Raw genomic sequence first — 20,951 nt, 5'->3', positions numbered from 1 at the left:
ATGACAAAATGCAGTGCACTATGAGAACTCGGATGGAGCAGTCACATCTGTTAAAACGTTGAGTGTTGAATGCTGGACATGTTAAGGCTAGAGCATGAAGCTGGACCCACAATGCAGACACTGGAGGCCGATAGCAGTTTAAGTTCTTTAATGGAAGAGGTTGAGAGGCAGGTGTGGAGCTGGGGTGCAAGGCTGGGTAGGTTGGGCGAGACTGGACGAGGCATTAGGCAACAGCAAACTGGAAACAAAAGGAGCAAAAATGAGGCAAGCAAAAATCACACAAGAGTGGACAAAAATCTAACTAGTTTTCAGAAGCCAAGGTGTTACCACGGGGGAATCAACAACGAACTGGCGAGGAGTGGCTGTGTGAGCAGACCTCTTAATTGCTCTTAAATGCTGATTGCTGAATGAGCTGCAGGTGAGTTGAGGTGGCAGCAGAAACTAGAAGTAGGTCAGCCCCGCCCAGCCAGGGACCTGCAGGGAGGGAACACACAACTGAAAACAGAGAGCAGCAGGAACACAACGCAAGCAGAGCAAATCCTAACACTGAGCGCTAGCTTGTGACTGTTCGAGGGATGCCCGGGTCTGTTTCCACACCTCCTTGCAATGGAGAATATGTTCCTTGACAGATGGGACTGCCAGCTCCACCTCCTCTAAAGGGAACAATGGGGGCTGATAGCCAAGTGACACTTCAAAGGCTGAGAAACCAGTAGCTGAACAGGTGAGAGAGTTGTGAGAGTACTCAACCACAGGGAGGTGGGAGCTCCAGGTGGTGGGGTTTGTCGCTGACACACAACGTCCTCCAAAACTTGATTGGCCCGCTCACACTGCCCATTGGACTGGGGGTGAAAGCCCGAAGTGAGACTCACTGACGTCCCCAGGGCCTTACAAACCCTCTCCACACTTGTGAAATAAACTGTGGAGACGATGTCTGAGACGATGTCCATGGGAATTCCGTGGAGACGAATAACATGATTAATCAATAGTTCATCAGTTTCAAAGGCAGTGGGCAACTTAGGGAGAGCAACAAAATGTGCTGCTTTAGAAAAGCTATCAACAATCTTGAGAATAACTGTGTTACCTTTAGAAGGTGGAAGTCCTGTGACAAAATCCAATGCCACATGGGACCAGGGCCGTCCAGGAATGGAGAGGGGCTGGAGAAGGCCGGCACTTGGATGGCAGGCGAAATAGGTGTGTGCCCACTGCAGCAACTGGGAAAGGCACTGACTGGGGAACAAACATAAATGTTGGGCCTCCCTGACAGTCTTCTCAATGTCCCAGGTAAGTGCCGCAACCACCTGATCGGCAGGGAGGATGGTGTCAGGAGGGGATCTGGTATCCTCAGCAGAGTATTGGCAGGACAGAGCATCCTAGAGCCGGGGCGATAGGTTATGGAGAAATTGAATCGACCAAAAAACAAAACCCAGCGAGCTTGTCTTGAGTTGAGTCTCTTTGCTGACTGAATGCACGCCAGGTTTTTATGATCAGTCCACACCACAAACGGTAGCTCGGCCCCCTCCAACCAATGTCTCCACTCCTCTAATGCCAGTTTGACAGCTAGCAGTTCTCCATTTCCAACATCCTAATTTTGCTCAGGAGGAGAGAGACGCCGGGAGAAGGAAGCACAGGGATGCAACCGTTTGTCTGGACCGAAGCGCTGCAATAATATTGCCCCAACCCCAGTGCCAGAAGCATCGACTTCAACGATGAACTGATTACTAGGGTCAGGCTGAACCAAAATAGGGACGATGTGGAGGCAGAGACAGGGCCTTCTCTTTACTGAAGGCCTCACTGAGGTCATGATATACAGTTGGTACATTAGACAGATCAGGGGAGACATGGGAGGAGTCTCTAGCAACACCTGCAGGGGAGAAGGCAGACTGGAGACTAACAGCATGGCAGTGGGCACTCCAACCAAAAATCTTTCCTAATGCCCAGTCAATGTGTGGATTATGCAACTGTAACCAGGGAAAACCCAAAATTAGTAGAGTGCAAGGTGCTGAGACCACACAGAAGCTAATGGTCTCATGGTAGTTACCAGAAAGTCACAGGGTCACTGGGGCTGTCTTAGCCAGCAGGCGGCCATCCAAGGCATAAGCCGACATGGGCACTTTGAGTTCCAACAGCGGGAGTCAATCTTGCACTGCCACCTCCCAATCCAAAAGGTTATCCTCGGCCCCTGAATCAATGAGAGCGAGCAGAGGGAGCACACCACAATCCAAACACAACGATGCTTACACTTGTAGCTGGGTTTTGTTGGGGGACGTTGTTCAGGTTCATGGTTCTGGCTCATCAGCACCCCCATCGTCACTAATGAGCCCTGTCTTTTGGGCGTACTGGACAATTGAAGATGTAATGACCAACCTTACCCCTGATTTAGTCCTAATAGACGACTGGAAGCGTTGCCTGCATAGCTGGGGTGGTCAAAAACAGACCCTCATTCCCGGTAGGTTTGGGAACTCAGGGGGACCGTTGAATTCATAGCCTCAGCCCATGCCAGCGCCCTGCCTCGAAGCAGTCCAATCACATAATTCACTTTTGCTGAGTCCATAGAAAAAGCAAGAGGCCTTTGTTTGAAGACCAAACTGCTTTGAAGCAAAAAACCACAGCATTTATCAAGTTCACCAGAGAATGAATCTGGATCTGGAATAGGGGAGTCTCTAACTGGATCCGGAGCTGGTGGGCTAGGACATTAAAATGGCAGGTGAGGAAGCTGCAGCACTTGTGATTTAAACTGCAAACAACAAACTCTACAAATTCAATTTATACGTTTTATTTATATATATGTTTTTTTCACCAAGAACCACTATACTGTAGTCAGATATAAATCATTATTGGGTTAATGTTGGGTTAAAATCAATTTGAATGCATAACTGCTGACATGCTGGGATGATGCTGACTACCACTGGCTGATCTCCTGAGGTTCAAATATGTTTGTGCACAATTTGAAGCAATACATGCATTACACAAGTAGGTACATGGAAGTGTAACAGAAGTATCCAAATTGAGATACAGCTAAAGTATCTGTCGACTTACAAAGTTCAGATGATAATGTTGCAAGAGCACTTTTGCCTCACAGCAAGAGGGGATGGTGGAGTTTGCAATTTTTTCCTCATATCAGTGTGGGTTCTCTCCAGGTCCTCTGGCTTCCTCCCACAGTCCAAAGACATGCAGCTTAACTTAAATGGGTGACTCTAAATTGCCCGTAGGAGTGAATGAGAGCATGATTGGTTTGTCTGTTTCTATGTCAGCCCTGTGATAGTCTGGAGACCTGTTCAGGTTGTACCCTGCCTCTTGCACAATATCAGCTGGGATCAACTCCAACAACATGCAACCTAAGTCTGGAAAGGATAATGAATGAATGAATGTTGCAAGATTTAAAGTTAAGCAATCACCAAATGCATTACAATACATATTTCATGGCAATGCATACAATAGTTATTGAGATATTTCACACAAAACCTCACAGTGATGCTTGAGAGACAGCCAGTGGGCTTTTCCCTCTGTGCACCATGAATGTCTATGCAAAATGTCATGGCTATTCATTCAGTGTTTGTTGAAATATTTCAGTCTAGACCAAAGCGGTGAACCATCCCACTGACACTTCCATCCCCAGAGCCAGGCCACTAGCATGGCTGAGAAGCATTTATGGACACAGTGCTGCCTCTTCTCTGTCTGTAACTCTAAAACTACACAATACTGCCTCACTCTACTAAAAAGCATGCAAGCGTTGTTGCTGTTTAATATGAATTTGCAGGACTTCACACGGCACATTTTGTACGTAACTGCAGTATGTGTTACCAACCGTCACTGCCAGGGCTAGTTTTCTGAAGGCTAAACGTGTGTGGTCTCTGCAGACAGGCCCTGCCGCCCACTCCCCTGACACTTGGGTGAGATATGAAGAGAGACAGAGTGCTGCAGAGGAAATATCTATGTGTTGACACGCTGAAACACACACTGTCTTACTCCCTTTTGCCACTCTCCATTTCTAAACCATCTGCTTCCCACCTTTCTGCAACACTTCCCTCCGAGGGAGAGACCTTTAGCCACATGGAAATAGATAGTATTTCATCTTTATCTGAATGTGTATGTGTAAATGGAGCATGCTACATCTCTGCAGCAGGTTAGTGCCCATTATGAGAGATGAAATGTCTTTGCTCAGCAGTGCTTCAGTAGTATTAGGCAACCCAGAAATCTTCTGAATCGTCCATGTTATTTTGTGAATGAGCTGAAATACAGTAGCTGAGTGTTTATTTTAATTTAACATGGGTTTTCCCATGGTGATGAAATGTTAAATACTGGCAACCAGCCTAGTTTGACTCCTCTAGGAGCTCTGTAGGCAGTAGCACACCTTTTATTTTTTTTCTATAATTCAAGGTCATTTAATCTCCAGGTTAACTGTTTGATCTCTGTGGAGGAGCTGACATTGAAACAGATTTAATACAGAGAGCATGACAAATGTTCTGTTTTTAGGCCTTGGCTGTATAGTTAGTGAGGTTCTGCGCTGGGCTACGGTACAAGGTGGAAAAGTAGTCTGGCAACTGAAGAGGAGAAGGAGGAGAGACTACTGATTTGGATCTCAGCTTGAAAAGCCGAAGAATCCCTGACTTGCACTACTGCAGATGGCCAAACAGCAGGTTCTGTAACTGTTATTGTTGACATATTGAAAACTGAAGAAGAAAGTTTATTGAGTTTTCGACAGGTTTAAGATCTTCTGCTTCAGTAAATTAAACAATACACAGCATACACATATAGGATAATTGCCACTATTTATTCGACAAATCAAAATAAAAGTATGCACTGGAAACATAAAGGCCCAAATCAGTTTTTATTACTGGAGCCTGAGTGATTTTCAAGTCCAATACCAAAATCAGTTTTAGAGGGCAAAATTGATTGATATGGTGCCCTATATGCTGAATTATTTTAGCTGGAATAAAAACAGACCTTTTCTATGTGGATTGTGCACCACTTTGCACCTATTTTAAATGTAGAAGTACTCAGAAGGCTGCTTTCTTAAACAAATTACTTCATTGTTGAACATTAAGATTATTTTACATGCAATCTATTACACTGCCAACCAATTCCAGAAATGATAAGAAAGTAAGTAATAAGTAGCTGAATAAGCATCAGTACTGTGTGTTCAGTATATAAAAAAGAATAAATACATATTTTTAAATAGCTAGATGGCACCTTAAATCTCCCCAATCATCTTTTTCTGCATCATATGTTCTGTAAAAAAAAATCACCACATATTGAATAAAATCTATAAGCCGATATAGATAGATACTGATATGCCTTTGAGGCTTATATCGACCAATAATATTGATTGTTAAATGTTGAAACCTGGTTCAGGTGGAGCTATTTCAAATTCAGGGTTTGGTTTATCGCAGTGGGGGTCACAATGTCTCAAATAATGCCAAAGTTTATAATAATTGTTAGTATCATATATAATTGATACATTTAACATGAACCATTAGGGGAAAAGAGAAAACAGACAATTTTACACAGCAATTGTACTGTATTTAATTAGTTATTTCAGGCCATTATCTACCAACTGCACTGATCACAAGACGATTTGTTTCCAGACGTGTGTGGCTTACCACCATGCCAAACCCCAGTGGTTTAACATGTAATTGTGCAACACATAGGGCCCAATCAGACAGAGCGTGTTTTAGAGTGAAGCCTTTATGTTGCTGACCACCTCGCCTTGTTCCGCTCTATGCACCTCGTGTTTTTGCAGGAGCACCATGAACAATTGGATGAATAAAGAGGCAACACTGTCCCAGACTCATCCTACAATAAGCCTCGAACCCAGGCTAAGCTCCTGAACCAGCTTGTGGTTACTCTCCTTGACTTCTGTCCTTCGGAGGATCTCATATGCTCACACAGATCTCAGTTTCCTTGTGTCCAATGTTCTATTTAAGAACAGCCTCTAACCCCTCAATGAGAGCCAGAGCAAGTGCTCTCAAACCTGTCCATTTTTTATGCTGTCTAAAAATTAAACAGGAACAGATCTGTGAGTTTACTTCCCAGCAGAACAACGGTTTGGCTGCGGACCGATGATTCAATGGTTGCTTGGTAAATATAAAAACAAACCATGCTTTGTCTGATGGAGGCTTTTATCTGCAAAAGTAATTAGTAAATGAAGCTGTAAAATAGATGCAGTGGAGTTAAAGATAAAATATATCTCTCTGAAATGTGGTGAAGTAGGAGTATAAAGAAGCATAAAACTTTGTTACTTAAGTAAAGCACAAGTACCTCAAAAATGTGCTTAGGTGCAGCACTTGTATGTACTTGTACCGTTCCCGCTGTGTACTCACATAGCATAGAACAGATGCAACTTGAGCCAAGTCATATCTCTCAAAACATTTCATTTAGAGCCAGCTGGTTTTAATACTTGTCCTTTAAACAGGATTGTGGTTGGACAGGATGTATGGCAGTTAGGTATACTTCCTGAGGGAGCACCGTCAGCAGCAGCAGCAGTATTGGCTACTGTCGCTGCGAGGAGTCAACCAGCCACCTTTGTTAAATAAGATGTGATGGCTGAACTGTCACAGCCCAGTGTCTGTGGCCAAACTTCGCAGCTATTTTATGTCCTCCATCGCAAGCTGTCAGTCAGACTGTCCTCACTTCACTTAAACGCCCTCATGCCTGGAAAAGTTTGGTTGGGTGCGTTTCATAAGTTTGTGATTTACTCGTTTACCTTTATTGACCCGGTGCAATATTAACTTTCTTGGCAAGCATCTTAGTGTTTTAACTGTCAGCTCCACAAAAGAGAAAATTTGTTTTGCTGTTGTGTCGCAGAGGTGTGTGCCTGGCACTCCTTACCGGCTCACTGATGATGTACAGAGGTCAAACTTGAAATTTTCATGATGAATGGTGACCTGTCTGCAAATCCTGATTAAACGTTTTACTAACTTAAAATTCACTGTCATTGGGTTGTCCTCCCCAGATCCACCCAGGTGCCCGTTTAAAAGATAGACTTAGCTAAATCTAATTTAATTTGATACAACAGCCCTGAAATTACCCAACTTTCATGAAGGTTATAATGCTGCAACCCCTGGGCCTGACCAGTGAGGCCAGAGTGAAGTGCCTTAACATGCATTCTTTCTAATAGCCAGCAGGGGGCAACTCCACTGGTTGCAAAAAGAAGTTAATTTGTATGCAAGGGAAATTAGCCTACTTCTCACTTGATTTATTACTTCAATAAACATTATCATAATGAGTTTATGGCCTTAATTGTTATTTTCAAGATTTCTTCAATATGGCATGATGTTCATTTTGTAAATTATAGTACCATTAAGAGTAAAATAGGAGATAAAGAACGGTATGCTTTAGGGCATAGCTACCCTATGATTGACAGGTCACTACCACAGTGCACTGTGTGTTTTCACTTCAAAATTAACAAAACATTTTGGTCACTTAAAATGTAAAAATGACCAAAAGACACTGTAATGAGTTGGTTGTCCCTATTCATTTTGCACATGCACTGCTGTTTTTTCAACATTGCAGTAGAAACAATACAGGAAAACATATGCAATAGACATTTTTTCATAATGTTGATGATATGCATCATCATTTTGCTGAGCTATTCTTGTCACTGTCTTCTGAAACTCCCCATATGATTGTTATTTGTCACCACATATTAGCTGTTGGAAAGAGACAAAATGCAAGTCACAGTCTTCAGTGTCAAAACACGACACTTTCCATTCACAACCAGCCACCCTTTCAGCCTCTTTGTGATGTTTTAAGATGCTGCAACTACGTCACACTGCTTGCCTTTCCTTCTGAGAGTGGACAGTCATAAGCAGCGCGACTCCAAGAGGTCACTTGACAGTGGAGCACAAAGATAGGTCACGTTAAGTGTTTAAACAAACTGTCATTGCTGTCATTTTTGCTGTCATTGCTGTCTGTCTGTACGTGTGTGTTCCCTCTGTGTGTGACGGTTTTGATAACCAGGTAGAGATGAGTGTTCTTTCTGTTAACTGAATTTTGGGGGTCGTGCTTCAAACTCTCATCTCACTTCGCTGAGATTGGATGAAGTGCATTCTGTGACAGAGAAGATGGCGACAAAAACTGTTCATATTTGATCTTTTTGGGGTGGCGGCCTCCTCGAAAAGAAGAGAAGTGATTTGGTGACCAGGCAGACGACACTTTAAATCCCCACAGGCGGAATAATCTGTGGGAGTGGTGACTGAGAGGTAATCCACTCTCCTGAAGTGCTCTTCAGCAAAGCACTTCTCCAAAAAAACTATTCCAGCTGACAGTAGGCGACTGCAGTAACATGCAAGTGTGAGAATGAATGTGAGGCAGGGTTCTGCAGCCCGTCTGTCTCTGCTGCTGCAGCTTATGATTACATGCTACACCGTTTTGTAATTTCATGAGTCACACAATACTGCATGCCTACTGTAAATCTTTCTGATTTTCCATCATTTGGCTGCTGTAACAATGGGTTTTAGTATTATGGGGTGTCTGTTTTTGTAATAACGATACATTACAGTGGATGAATAGACAGAGTTAATGTAAGTGTGTGTGGAAGAGGGAGAGAGAAAACAGCCGGCAGAGAAAGAGAGTGTATGTATGTGTGTCAAAGAGAGAGAAACGGAGACAGAGAGGGAGGAAGACAGAGAGACAGACAGAAAGCGCCTCTCCATCTCTTGAGCCTTAGGTAGCGTTGTGTTTGCCAATCTGTACTTGTTTGTGTGTGTATGTGTGTCTGCATGTGTGAGGTCAGATATGGCAACAGTGCCATCTAGTGTTTGTATTCAATTTTGGGAACTATTTTAAAAGTTACGTCCACTGTGTTAGACAGTGAAGACACACAGACTGGATCACAACATGATTATTATGACAACATGAACATTATTAGCCACATTCAAACCTCAACTAACTCAGGACAGTGTATCTGCTTCATTTTTACTGGTGATCTCTCTCTGACTAACTAAAAAGACAAAACATTCATGTTCTCTGCCATGCAGCTGAATCTGAAGATACATTAAACCTGCTTAAGATGGGTGATCAATCACAGCGACATTTAATCAGCCTGATTGTTTTTTTTTTATCAAACTTACATTATTGTTAAATGAAACTGCAGCTGAGAGCAGATACTGTTTATCAGCTGTCCTTCATGGTGCGTTTAAGGACGCTCAGACACGTGACACTTCCCTGTCAGCTACCTAACTGAAGAATCTCTTCTCTACTAGATATTCAGCATCCATAACATGCTTGCATAACACCGAAGGAATCATTGAGGTTTATGTAAATATTGTATTAACATATTGTCACTCCTTTACCTTTAATATATCCTCTTGGGACTTCCATACATATCCTTTTGTGCTCTACATATTATGTCAAAAGTAATGGTGCTCTCATGTACTATTGAAGAGACTCTTTATGAAGAGACTCAAGGGATTCGACTGTCAGACATCGAGTCAATGGAGCCCACTCGGAGCCCCAGATGGTGCTTGAAGAAGGAAGGTGAGATTGGAGAGGTATGAAAAGAGCTTAACTAAAGGAGGGAGGACTTAAATGAGTTATTATTGATTCTTTAGATTGCTTTTTGTCAAAATAACCGAAATAAACAAATAAATCGACTTACAGTTTTGACCCCAATAGGTTGACCCCAAATAATCGACTGTTTGACAAAAATGTTGTTTTGAAAGAAACTGGGGTATAGGAGGTGATGAATGTGTTTTTACCATTTACCAAAGATATATATATATATATATATTAGGGCCGGGACTCGATTAAAAAAAAAAATCGAATTCATTAGAGGCTTTGTAATTAATTAATCTAATTTAATCGCATATAAATATTTGAGAACAGTGAGAAGTAATTTTTTTCACATGGATTTTTAGTATAGCATTGAATAATGACTGAATACATAAGCTTAAGCAACAAAAATATTGTTTATTTCTGTTCAAGTCCAACAGACCAGTGCAATTTTTGCCATAAAGTGTAGCAATAGCATATTTAGAAATATAGTACATTTTAGAAATTCAGGTAGCCTATAGGTAGGTAGACCTTCTGTAAACTATAACACTTTTGTTTTAGGGTCATAGCTTGCACACAACTATGCTCTTATCGACGCTTCCATCCGTTCGTTTTTTGTAACAAAATTTCCCATCCACAGGGCCAACCAAAGCGCTCTCGTCAGCTTCTTCCTTCATGTTCACTGTGGTTTGTTGTTGTCTGAACTCATGAACGCTAGTTGGTGCTCCAGTATAATCGGTCCGCCTGAAACTCATCCAGTGAGAAACGTTCCGCGGTAAGATAAGTGTGATTAAAATGCGTCAATTTTTTTAACACGTTAATTTTTGTGTAATTAATTAATCTTAATTAACGCCTTAAAGTCCCGGCCCTAATACACACACACACACACACACACACACACACACACACACACACACACACACACAGATCTTCACATTTAAGAAGCTAAGCACAGAATGTCTGTTCTTTTTTATGGATGTGTAGAAGGTTAGGTAGACAGATAATGAAGAAAGAAGATGGTTGATATACAGAGTGACAGAGAGAAGGCTGGGTTAACCAGGCACAACAAGTAGAGAAGTGACTACCGTTGTGGTTGAGCTTCTGTTAAAGCGCCACATATTCCCCCAAATCCCTCCAAGCTCCTTCCAGCCCATTGTTGATGTTTTGAAAACCACCTGAACTGTGTTGGAAAAAAACATCAAAAACATCACCTGTGAGGCTGGGAGAGGACTTTTACCTGGATGCATTTTGAAGAAGATACTGCTTTTGTCCACTTGCACAACAAAGCCACTACAATAAATCAAGCATTATTTTAAAAGGTTGAGATGACTGCTTTGACTTTCAGTTCTGCATAGACATACCACTTTTGTGACGGACTGTAATGGTTGGATTGTGCAAATGGTATGAATATTTTACTAAACTGGTTAAAAAATGCAGTTTATCTATACAAACAAAGCTAAAAAAAAATACACTCCTTTTTCTCAGTGAGTGAGCCGTTTTAGAGGGTTTACTGTGACTCTCAGCAAGGAGCTGCCCAGTAGAGCCATGCTATTTCAGCCGCTAAGCTACTGGACCACTTGAAGGTCAAGTACCTGGCCCAGAGCACTTCAGTGGCAGTTCAGAGTGCAAAGAGTGTTGGTCACTCACATTCTCCAAAATTTTACAAGCAAGTGCAAATGTTTTAGTCCCTGTGGATTTCCCTGCCCATCAGGCTACTGAAGCCAAAGTAACAAGTCAAATGTTGGGGTCACACTTTATTTACATATGCCAAATGTGATATGAACCTTACTGACATGGAACTAAAGAGTGTTAGAGTGCTGCAGGGATTAAGTGTTTTGGTAGGTCAAACCGGAAATTAGCATCGTGCATCCTGGTTCTCAGAAAAAAAATCGAGAAAAATCTCAGTGGGATTTTTCTATTGCATTTTGGACCATTGCAGAAAGATACTTTGCATGGCAACTGGATTCTTGCAATATCACAAGATCATGCAAGAATCTTGGGATCATGAAAATGAATCTTCTCAGGCTTCAAGTAATCTGCCTGCATCTGCAAAACCAATCAGTGTTGTATGAGGAGCTACAGGCAGACAGTGACACTAGCTGCGTTTTGATCAGTAATGCAAGTTTATTGTTCACTACATCAGAACTTTTACATAATTTTTCGAAAAAAGACAAAAACTACCTCAAGCAAGCGTAAAAAACTGTTTTGCGCCTTTTCTAAAGTTTTAGCGAATTTTAATGTTTTCTTCGAACTTTACTCACGGAAATCTTCAAAAGGCATATAGAAATTTGTTGAACTAGTGACAGACAGATGGTTCACCTGCCAAATATTTTTAAGTGTCGAAGGTTATTTTTTGCCTACAGTTTCCAATGATAGCTTCTCAGATGATACTGTGTAACAAACCATCTGGCGGGTCATGTTAGAAAATAGTTCATGTAATTTTCATGCTTTGTTCAGTCTTTACAAATGACCTTCATGATTTTTGAAGCAGAAGTGCAATTGTCACAATTTAAAAGCTAGCTTTCTCACATGACTTCAATGTCACGGCCATTAAGCTTCCATCATTCTCTGTCTTTGGTGTGAAAATGTTTAATATCTCTGACAACCTCTGTAGTCTTATTTAGCCACTTCAGAGAAACCACCTTTTTTAAGAGGCATAAAAGCTTCAAATTCCATGAGTCATGCATGTAGTTTTTGTTGTAGAACAAAACAAGAAAATGACTTAAGTGTGTGTATTTCACCGACCTTTAAATGAAAAGCCTGTTCACAAAACCCAATGACTTTGAGACAAGGGAATCAGAAGCTAACACATTTCAGGTTTTAAGACTCACTCCTGCAGCACTCTGCATAACGTCACAGTAAAAAATTATTGAGTTTCTAGTTATTTCAGAGTTAGTCTGTATATTTTGATTGTGGTTACTTTGGGCTGAGGTGAGGGTTAAAAGGTTAAAACTAACTGTCAGTTGACTGTCAGCAGTGGACGATCTGAGTAAACTTGTTACAGGACAGGCCGTCAAGTGTCAGTCACATAGTTACAAAACAAGATGTTTAGATTTGGTTTGCTGACAATCTGGAGATGTGGCTGAGATGGGAAATCTAGAAGCAGCGTGTATCCTCTTGTTGTGTGTGTGCATGTGTTGCATGTGTAAGTTGCTCGACTCAGCCTCTTCATGAAGATCTATTTCAGTGCCTTCACTTACAAAAAAAGTAATGTTTCGGGCGCTGCAGTCATTGGTGTTTTTGAAATATCAACTTATAAATATGCTGATAGCTTTTCCTCTTCAAAATGGATTTAAATCTTCTGCTGTGTGTGTGTGTGTGTGTGTGTGTGTGTGTGTGTCTTTCTGAGATGAGGAGAGGGTCATCAGCAGTGCTTATGTTTGCCATCCTCCTCCCCAAAGACACAGACACACACACACACAGACAGACACACACACACACATAAACACACTTTGTCTGCATGGCCTTTTCCCTTCACAACACTGGTTGCCGACAGCAACGTGCCCTGAGCTGATAAACTTTATCAACCGACACACACCTGTGCTTGTGCACAGCGACACGCACACACAGCACACACAGCACACACACAAACATGCGGACAGATCCACAGAGACACACTTCTTGCTTTGCTCTCTCGACAAGGTAGACATCTGCTATGCTTGTGTGTGCGTATATGTGTGTGTGTGTGTGTGTGTGTGTGTGTGTGTGCGTTAGTGTGGAAACCGTATAAATGATGTTAGAGGGCCTGGGGTGACAACAATACACTCCTGGCTTGAGTACACGACACACATCATTGCACACTCACAAACACACAATCACAAACACTTAAGAAACACACAAAAACACAAACACACATATATGGGCAAACACATAAAAATAAGAACGCACACGAAGCAAACTCAAATAACATTTACACGCCTCTTTAGAGCTTGTCATTATCTCTGCTTTTGCACCGTGCCAATATGAATGTGTGTGACTGTCTCGCTCTGTGTGTCTCGCTCGCTCGGTCATCTCATCAACCTGTCCGTGTGTGTGTGTGTGTGTGTGTGTGTGTGTGTGTGTCTGCATGCATGTGTGCAGTGCTGGTCAGTCAGCATTATGGCTGGGTACTGAATCTCAATACTTTTTGAGACCTAGGCAGACCTGGGCAGACCTCAACATCTTGTGATCTTAATAAACAAACTTTTTTAACTTCTTTATTTTATACCATTAAGTTCTTTATAAACTGAAATGTATTGTTGATTTAAATGGAAAAATGGGTAAAAATATGTTGATATTCCCAAACAGGGATGAGGAATACAAGTCAGTGGCTAACATATTTAAAATATCAAAATATGATTAACTATATTCAAATTTGTGGTATTCTGATACAGTTACTGTCTATAAAAATAGATTACATGGAGGAACTTCTGTTATGTTTTCAGTTCAGTTTGTCCATTCACAGCAGAATTATTGAAAACTGCTGGCCCGATTTCCATGACACTTAGTGGAGGCATATAGTATGGACCAAGGAAGAAGAACCCATTAAATTTTGGGCATGCATTTCCTATAAGCAGATTTTTTTAAATGTGCAAACATGCAATAATGGCAGAAGAGATACACAGCCAGGACACTGTCATTAATGCGTTTTTGGCATGGAAATACAACCCTAATCCCCAAAAAGATGTGCCGACGCTATGTAAAGCGTAAATAAAAATAAAATGCATCAAAATCAGATCAGAGTGTGTATTTACAAAAACAAAAGTTCATCAGTTTAAACATAAATTATACTGTTTCCTCTTATTTATTTTTTATTTAGTCTTTACACAAAGTCCCAGGTTTTTTGGAATAAGGGTTGTGTACGACCCAGACAAATAAGCTCAGCAGGACAATTATAAAGTATTCCAAAAGTAATCCAAAGTATTTAGAATACATTGCTTGATTTGAGTATTTAGTGATCTGTAGTGGATTATGTTTGAAAAGTAAATCTCACAATGCTTTGCTCAAACAAAGGTATGAAAAAAGGATTGTTTTGCAACCTAAACTTATGAGTAACGTATGAGTATCATATTAGCACCAATATTGAAGATTTTCAAACAATATCCAGCCTCACTCATCACTATTCGCATATTTATAGTCTAAATACTTCTAAACGTTTGAATCATTAATGCTGTATAGAAGTTGCCCTGATAATTTCCATGTGTGGGATTAACAGTTAACCAAGCCATAAAATAAAAGACAGCCAGCTATCTCCACCTCACACAGTTTATTCTTACACTGTTTATTTGGATGGAAGAGAACAGATGAATACAAAATACTTTACCGGTAAATTAGTTCAACAGTGTATATAACCACTATTGTCTAAACAAGTAACTATGATTGAATCTCTTCCATATAAAACCTAAAATAAAGAGTGCAGACTGAGTGAGACTGTAAAACAGACATGTTATTTATGTACATGTTGTCCATATCAATAGCCAAACTCTGCTGTGATCACAGAGTGTTCAGTGTGGATCCATCTGTCAGTCTATCACTGCGTGATGCACTCAGGAGGAAGTGTGCACATGCTGCTTTCAGAATTGCTTAAAATAGTTTGTTGGGGGGAAAAAAAATTAGGAGTGAGGAATTTTGTTAATATGTCCCAGTAAAAAAAAGGAGAAAATACACTGAACACCCAAATTATTTTTGTGTCAAAACAAGCCTTAAACTCAAGTTTTACTCACAATTGGGAGGTTTGGTCCATAATCCAATACTGACAAAAATAAGTTAAAGTAATACGTTTTAAGTATTAATTTTCAACAGATTATATTTGAATTTGTCACAAAATATAGCCCTGTCACAATAAGTACAATCAACATATCAAGCACTGCAAAAGTTATTGATGTCATGTCCATATATTTCATGGTATTTTCTGTTGTAAAACCATACCGCAATTGCAATATCAGTCAAAATAAAATACAAATCGATTTTTTTTCCCCCCTAAATTGTACAAAGCCCAAACTAGGGCTCAGGATGGATGGGTAGGAGGAGGTTCTACTGAAAAACAACAGCTCAGAATAGCTTAATTAAAAGAAAAAAACAGAAGATATGAGCGTGAACTAGTTCATATTTTGGGGCTGCGAACAAAATTGTGAGCTACGAGCGTGAACTAGTTCATTTTAATCTGTTTGAACTGAACTTGGAGCGGGTTCTTGTGAAGTGTAAACGTGCATACACTACAGTTTCAACCTTGTCAAGTGACAGGCTTTTATACAGTTCAAACTTTGTTAAATAATAAAATCATTTTCTTGTAATTTTTTTTTAGGTTAAAGTATATTTGAAAAAAAGCATTGAGCACTGATTCTCACCAAGTCTTTGTGTCAGTCAGAAACGTTGCGATGATGAACGCCAGTCACTCTGCCTTTGTCACTCTGTCAACCTCTCCGTCAGTCACTCTGTCAATGTCAACTAGCTAGCTAGCTCCGCATGGAGGGGAAACCGGCATCAATCAGGCTCTGTCAGCAGCGGGGGGCTATTACTTTAGAGGGATTATGATATCGGAGATCGTAGTCTTGTGGGCCAACAGACCGAAAGACAAATAAATGTTGAACTTTTGAAAAGTGCCTCCATTAACTCCTCATCCAGCTCATCTAACTGTGCAAATATTTGCAGTCATAAAGCCTGTTGTTTCTGAATCTAAAGTACTTGCACGTAACGAGAATATCAGGGACCTTGATGGTTTTTATCTACACAAACACACACACACAGAGACTTGTGGCCTTCAGGAAGGCATTAAAGCAGTACGAGTGTGTGTTGTGGATTCAAACATAAATGAATTGGAAATAAAGGAAGAGGTTACCAGCAGAAAGCCATTTATTCAGCGTGCATGGTGTTCATTTCAAATTATGTTAGTTTGATCGCATCAAGTTGCCATCCAAATGCCAGTTTGCAGTCTGGCAGTGTCATGGAAACACGTACACATAAACACACAAATACATAGATTTGATAACCCTGCTTCACACACACACACCCTCCAGTCCAGTCATTCTTTCTCCCCCCTCCCTTGCTCTTTTCCTAATAGTACCACAGTGACCCTGACTGGTAGAAAAGTGGTACTGCAGCGCCAGGAGGTGTGAGTGGCGTACAGTGGTGTGTGTGTGTGTATGCACACGCCTCTGTGTGTGTATGTGTGTGTGTGTGTGTGTGTGTGTGTGTGTACTGTTATTACTAGAGAAGATAAATCTTGTTAATGAAACAGACGGAAAGAAGAGGACTCTAGAGAGGGAAGGGAGGAGCAAGAAGAAGAGAGATGAGGGGAGAAGGGCAAAGAGGGAGAAGGGGAGGGGAGACAGACAACAGAGAGAGCTAAAAGAGAAGGAGAGGAAGAAAAGAGGTAGTAAAGAAAGAGAATTAAAGAATGCGAAGAAGAGAGAAGAAACGAGGGAAGGGAGATTCAGGTCTGAGGGGAATAGAGTAAGGGGGAAAAAAGTTGACTGTCACGTTTTGTTTCATTGCATCATATATCAGTATCTAGAGAGTGACGCAGAGGAGCAGAGGATGAAGACGAGGATGGCAGAGTAAGAGAAAGATGGAGAAACAGAGACAAGTGCAGAGGCTGAGAGGAGGAAGAGGATGAGGAGAGAAAAACAACCTGGAGAAGCTGTATTTCCTTAGGAAAAAATGTGCGTGCTGGCTGAGTTTAAAGCGCTGGAGTGTAGCTGGTCATGCATATTAATACCAACAGAGTGCGTTAGATGTCTATTGGAAGGACACTGAATAAGTGTGCAAAGCCTGCAAGACACACAAGGTAGAACAACCTGTGAGGAGCCGACACGTGGATGTGCAAGTGTTTTTGCATTTGGATGATAAAAGGACCATGAGCAGGCAGAAAAGGCAAGACACTGGGAAATATAAAATAGAAGAAAGTGCGATCTTGCAGTGCAAACTTTACAACTGACAGACCGGGGAGATAAAAGCGGCTCTGGAGTTTGACCCAGAGCAGCCCAACTCAACCGGCACGAAAATACTCCTCTGTCCTCTGTAGGGTTGTCAGGATGCTCTCATAATGCATTAGTTACTCAAATTGCAGCCCTTTAAATAGCTTATATTTAATTAACTATTCAGCTACTGATTCACACGGCCCTAACAAGCTTGTGTCGAATTAGGGATGACTATTTGTAGAAAGCTTGTTGCATGGCAACTCTGTCATCCATGCTATGCTGTTAGGTAAAGGTAGACAACTTGTGAGTGCACTTTTTCTGAGCGGCACTCAGTCATTTGATGGCTACTTACATTGGCACTCAAAACTTTGCTCTAATATACGTCGTATGCATTTAATGCCAGTTCAGTAGCCTACAGGAAATAGTGCAAAATAGCTTCATAACATTTCAGTCATAACAAAAATGTTTAATAATTCTATTTTACCCATATAGGTGGATAATTTAGGTATCGTTTGTGTAATTTTATGGACATTTGTTGTTCTTAGATGGACTAATGTGACCCGTCTCTTCCGACGTATAAATGTCTTATTAGTGATGTTGAGGAGATGCATGTTTTTGTGTTTGTTTGTTTGTTTGTTTGTTTGGAGTGGATTTGCTGCAAACAAATTGCCCTTCTAGTGATCAATAAAGTTGTCTGAATATGAATCCAAAATAAAGCACACTGTAGTTGAATATATACAGTTATGAAGATATGAGTAGGAGTGTAACTCACAAGTTTCGTCACTGTAAAATACTGTATTGATTATTTGGACTTTCACAACACAATTCTCAGATCGCCTGGCCATACGAGACGATAACATATACCCATTTTAACAGCATCAGTTACATTGATATCAACTCAAAAAAAAAAAAGAACTAAAATATGATTTGTTTTCATTCCTGAGGTCTTCTTCCCCAGACCTTTAAATGAGTAACAATTAAATATTTTTCATAAAAAAACAAACAAAGTGGCATTTTCAAAATAAAGTCATGCCTTGGTATGTATTGGTGTTTTCACTTTGCATCAGTGATGTTAGATCAATAATCACTGAATTAATGCATTGATCAAGATCAACGTATCAGTTCACACATTGATATGAACATTAAAGTGTATGCAAACTGTTGTGCACTGTTTGTATTTTAACTTCTGATAGAGAAAGTCTGAGTCATTGCTTCATATGCCTATTAGTAGAATAATTTAATGTGTATTATTTATATATAATTACATCAAAACTCAACAGACTGCATGCAACAATCCTTATCAAGTTGACTCACTAAAAAGCAAAGCAAGAAATCCAATAAGCAAACTACCAGACTTCTTCTACTCAGGCTATCACATATTGCAGAGCCCTGCAGGTCCTGTCCAGAGTGCTGAGTGTCTGAACATCACTCAGTGACAGAGGCAAACGAGCTGCATTAGGCTACATTTGAACCATTACAAGCAATACACTCACATCAATATTGCATAGAAGCAGCCATCAGACAGGCACAGAGGCAGCAGAGGACAGTTTGGGTTTGTTTCACCTACCTGTAGCTCAAGAAGGCCCCCTTTCACTGTGGAAACGTAATCAGAACCACTTCATGTGATCTCCTGCAGGACTGGACGTCTTCCATCACAGAGGACTCCACTTATACTCCGGTTCAGTGTCAAACTCCTGATGTGCATGTCTTTAAGTCCCGTTTTCTCCCTGGGCTTGAGTCCAGTTTCAGTGTAGCTCGGGCTCCACAGTGTTTATTCTCAGACAGTCCACAAATCCACCTTTCACAGCTGTTAACTTACGGTTAGTAACCTCACAAAACACGGCTATGTTAGCGAGCTAATTATCAACGCTATTAAAAAACTTAATAACTTTAAAGGTATTCCTGTTTCGTTGTTTTCCAGAGTCCACTTGCGGTTTCACTGTTAGTACTATTAGTTATTAGCTGGTGGTGCAGTGTCGCTAATTACCGGCTTCAAACAGCAGGCGGACACCTGGACGCGTGCAGGGAGCATCAGCCAATCAGGTGAGAGCTACGAACTAAACACGAACTAAATTTATTTCTCCATACTTCTTTATTTCTACTACATATATATATATATATATATATTTTTTTTTTTTTTTTTTTTCAATTATTTCTTAAATATTAATTGATTTATTAAGTTCATTTTCATGAGCCTGCAGCAGGTGTGGAGACTAGTATGAGGGACGAAAAATGGCAAAAGTAGAAATAAATGAATAGATTTAAAAATCAATGAATGTAGAAATAAATTTAGAATATATATCTATATATAAATATAAAATAAAAACATTCTATATCAATATTTTGCCATGTATTTTATTGTTTATTTAGGTGTTTCTGTATTTATTTATTCAATTATTTATTTCTACATTTATTTAGTTAGCTAGTTCATTTTTACATTTCCATATATATTTATTTATTTATAAAAATGTATTTATTTATTCCTACATTTATTTATCTATTTCTTCTTACATCATTTTCCCCCTCTTAGTACTGCAGGCTGCCTCCACATGCAGAGACAGGGTCGAGTAGTAATCAGTGGTGTAATGTAACTAAGTACATTTACTCGAATACTGTACTTAAGTACAATTGTAGGTTACTTGTACTTTACTTGAGTATTTCCATTTCATGTGACTTTATATTTCTACTTCACTACATTTTGGGGCAAATATTGGACTCTTTACTCCACTACATTTAGCTGGCAGCTTTAGTTACCAGTGGTGTAAAGTTACTAAGTACATTTACTCAAGTACTGTACTTAAGTACAATTTTGAGGTACTTGTACTTTACTTGAGTATTTCCATTTTATGTCACTTTATACTTCTACTTCACTACATTTTGAGGCAAATATTGTACTTTTTACTCCACTACATTTAGCTGACAGCTTTAGTTACTTTTCAGGTCAAGATTTAACATAAAAAACACAATAAATTTAGGTGATTTGACACTTTTTAAAATAAACCTCATAACAGTATATTAAGTAGTCAATATGAGCCCTACCTTGAGAATATTAAAACGCTGTATACGTAAATGCATCAATAATAATAATCTAATATAATATTTGGAATATATAAAAAAAACTAACTGGCTCCATGCTGCATAACGAGTACTTTTACTTTTGATACTTTAAGTACATTTTGATGCTGATACTTTTGTACTTTCACTTAAGTACATTTTGAATGCAGGACTTTTACTTGTAGTGGAGTAATTTCACATTGTGGTATTAGTACTTTTACTTAAGTAAGGGATCTGAATACTTTTTCCACCTCTGTTAGTTACTCAGATCAAGATTTAACATGAAAACATAGTGAATTTAAAGTGATTAGAAAAAAACCCACACATATTTAGTAGTTCAAATAAGCCCTATGTTGCATAATTAATAATAATAATAATAATAATAATAATAATAATAATAATAAATAAATAACAATAATAATAATAATGATAATAATAATAATATATTTGAAGGAAAATAGTCCAAGTGGGTCCATTCTGCATAATGAGTACTTTCACTCTTGTTAC

At 39.9% G+C, this 20,951-nt stretch overlaps 1 long non-coding RNA gene across 1 annotated transcript; it reads right to left on the bottom strand.

The window, feature by feature from the left end:
• Window positions 1-225: 225 nt before the first annotated feature.
• LOC131985324 (uncharacterized) lies at window positions 226-19,293 on the bottom strand. The gene is made up of 3 exons (XR_009395623.1): window positions 18,958-19,293; window positions 377-474; window positions 226-238 (listed from the first exon to the last, which is right to left on the bottom strand). It is a non-coding gene; the product is annotated as an uncharacterized LOC131985324 (long non-coding RNA).
• Between the last annotated feature and the right edge of the window lie 1,658 nt (window positions 19,294-20,951).

This window comes from Centropristis striata, chromosome 14 (assembly GCF_030273125.1).
Source record: "Centropristis striata isolate RG_2023a ecotype Rhode Island chromosome 14, C.striata_1.0, whole genome shotgun sequence".
NCBI classification, from domain to species: Eukaryota; Metazoa; Chordata; class Actinopteri; order Perciformes; family Serranidae; genus Centropristis; species Centropristis striata.
The sequence above is the reverse complement of the archived record's forward strand: the minus strand, read 5'-3'. Positions and strand labels throughout refer to the sequence as shown.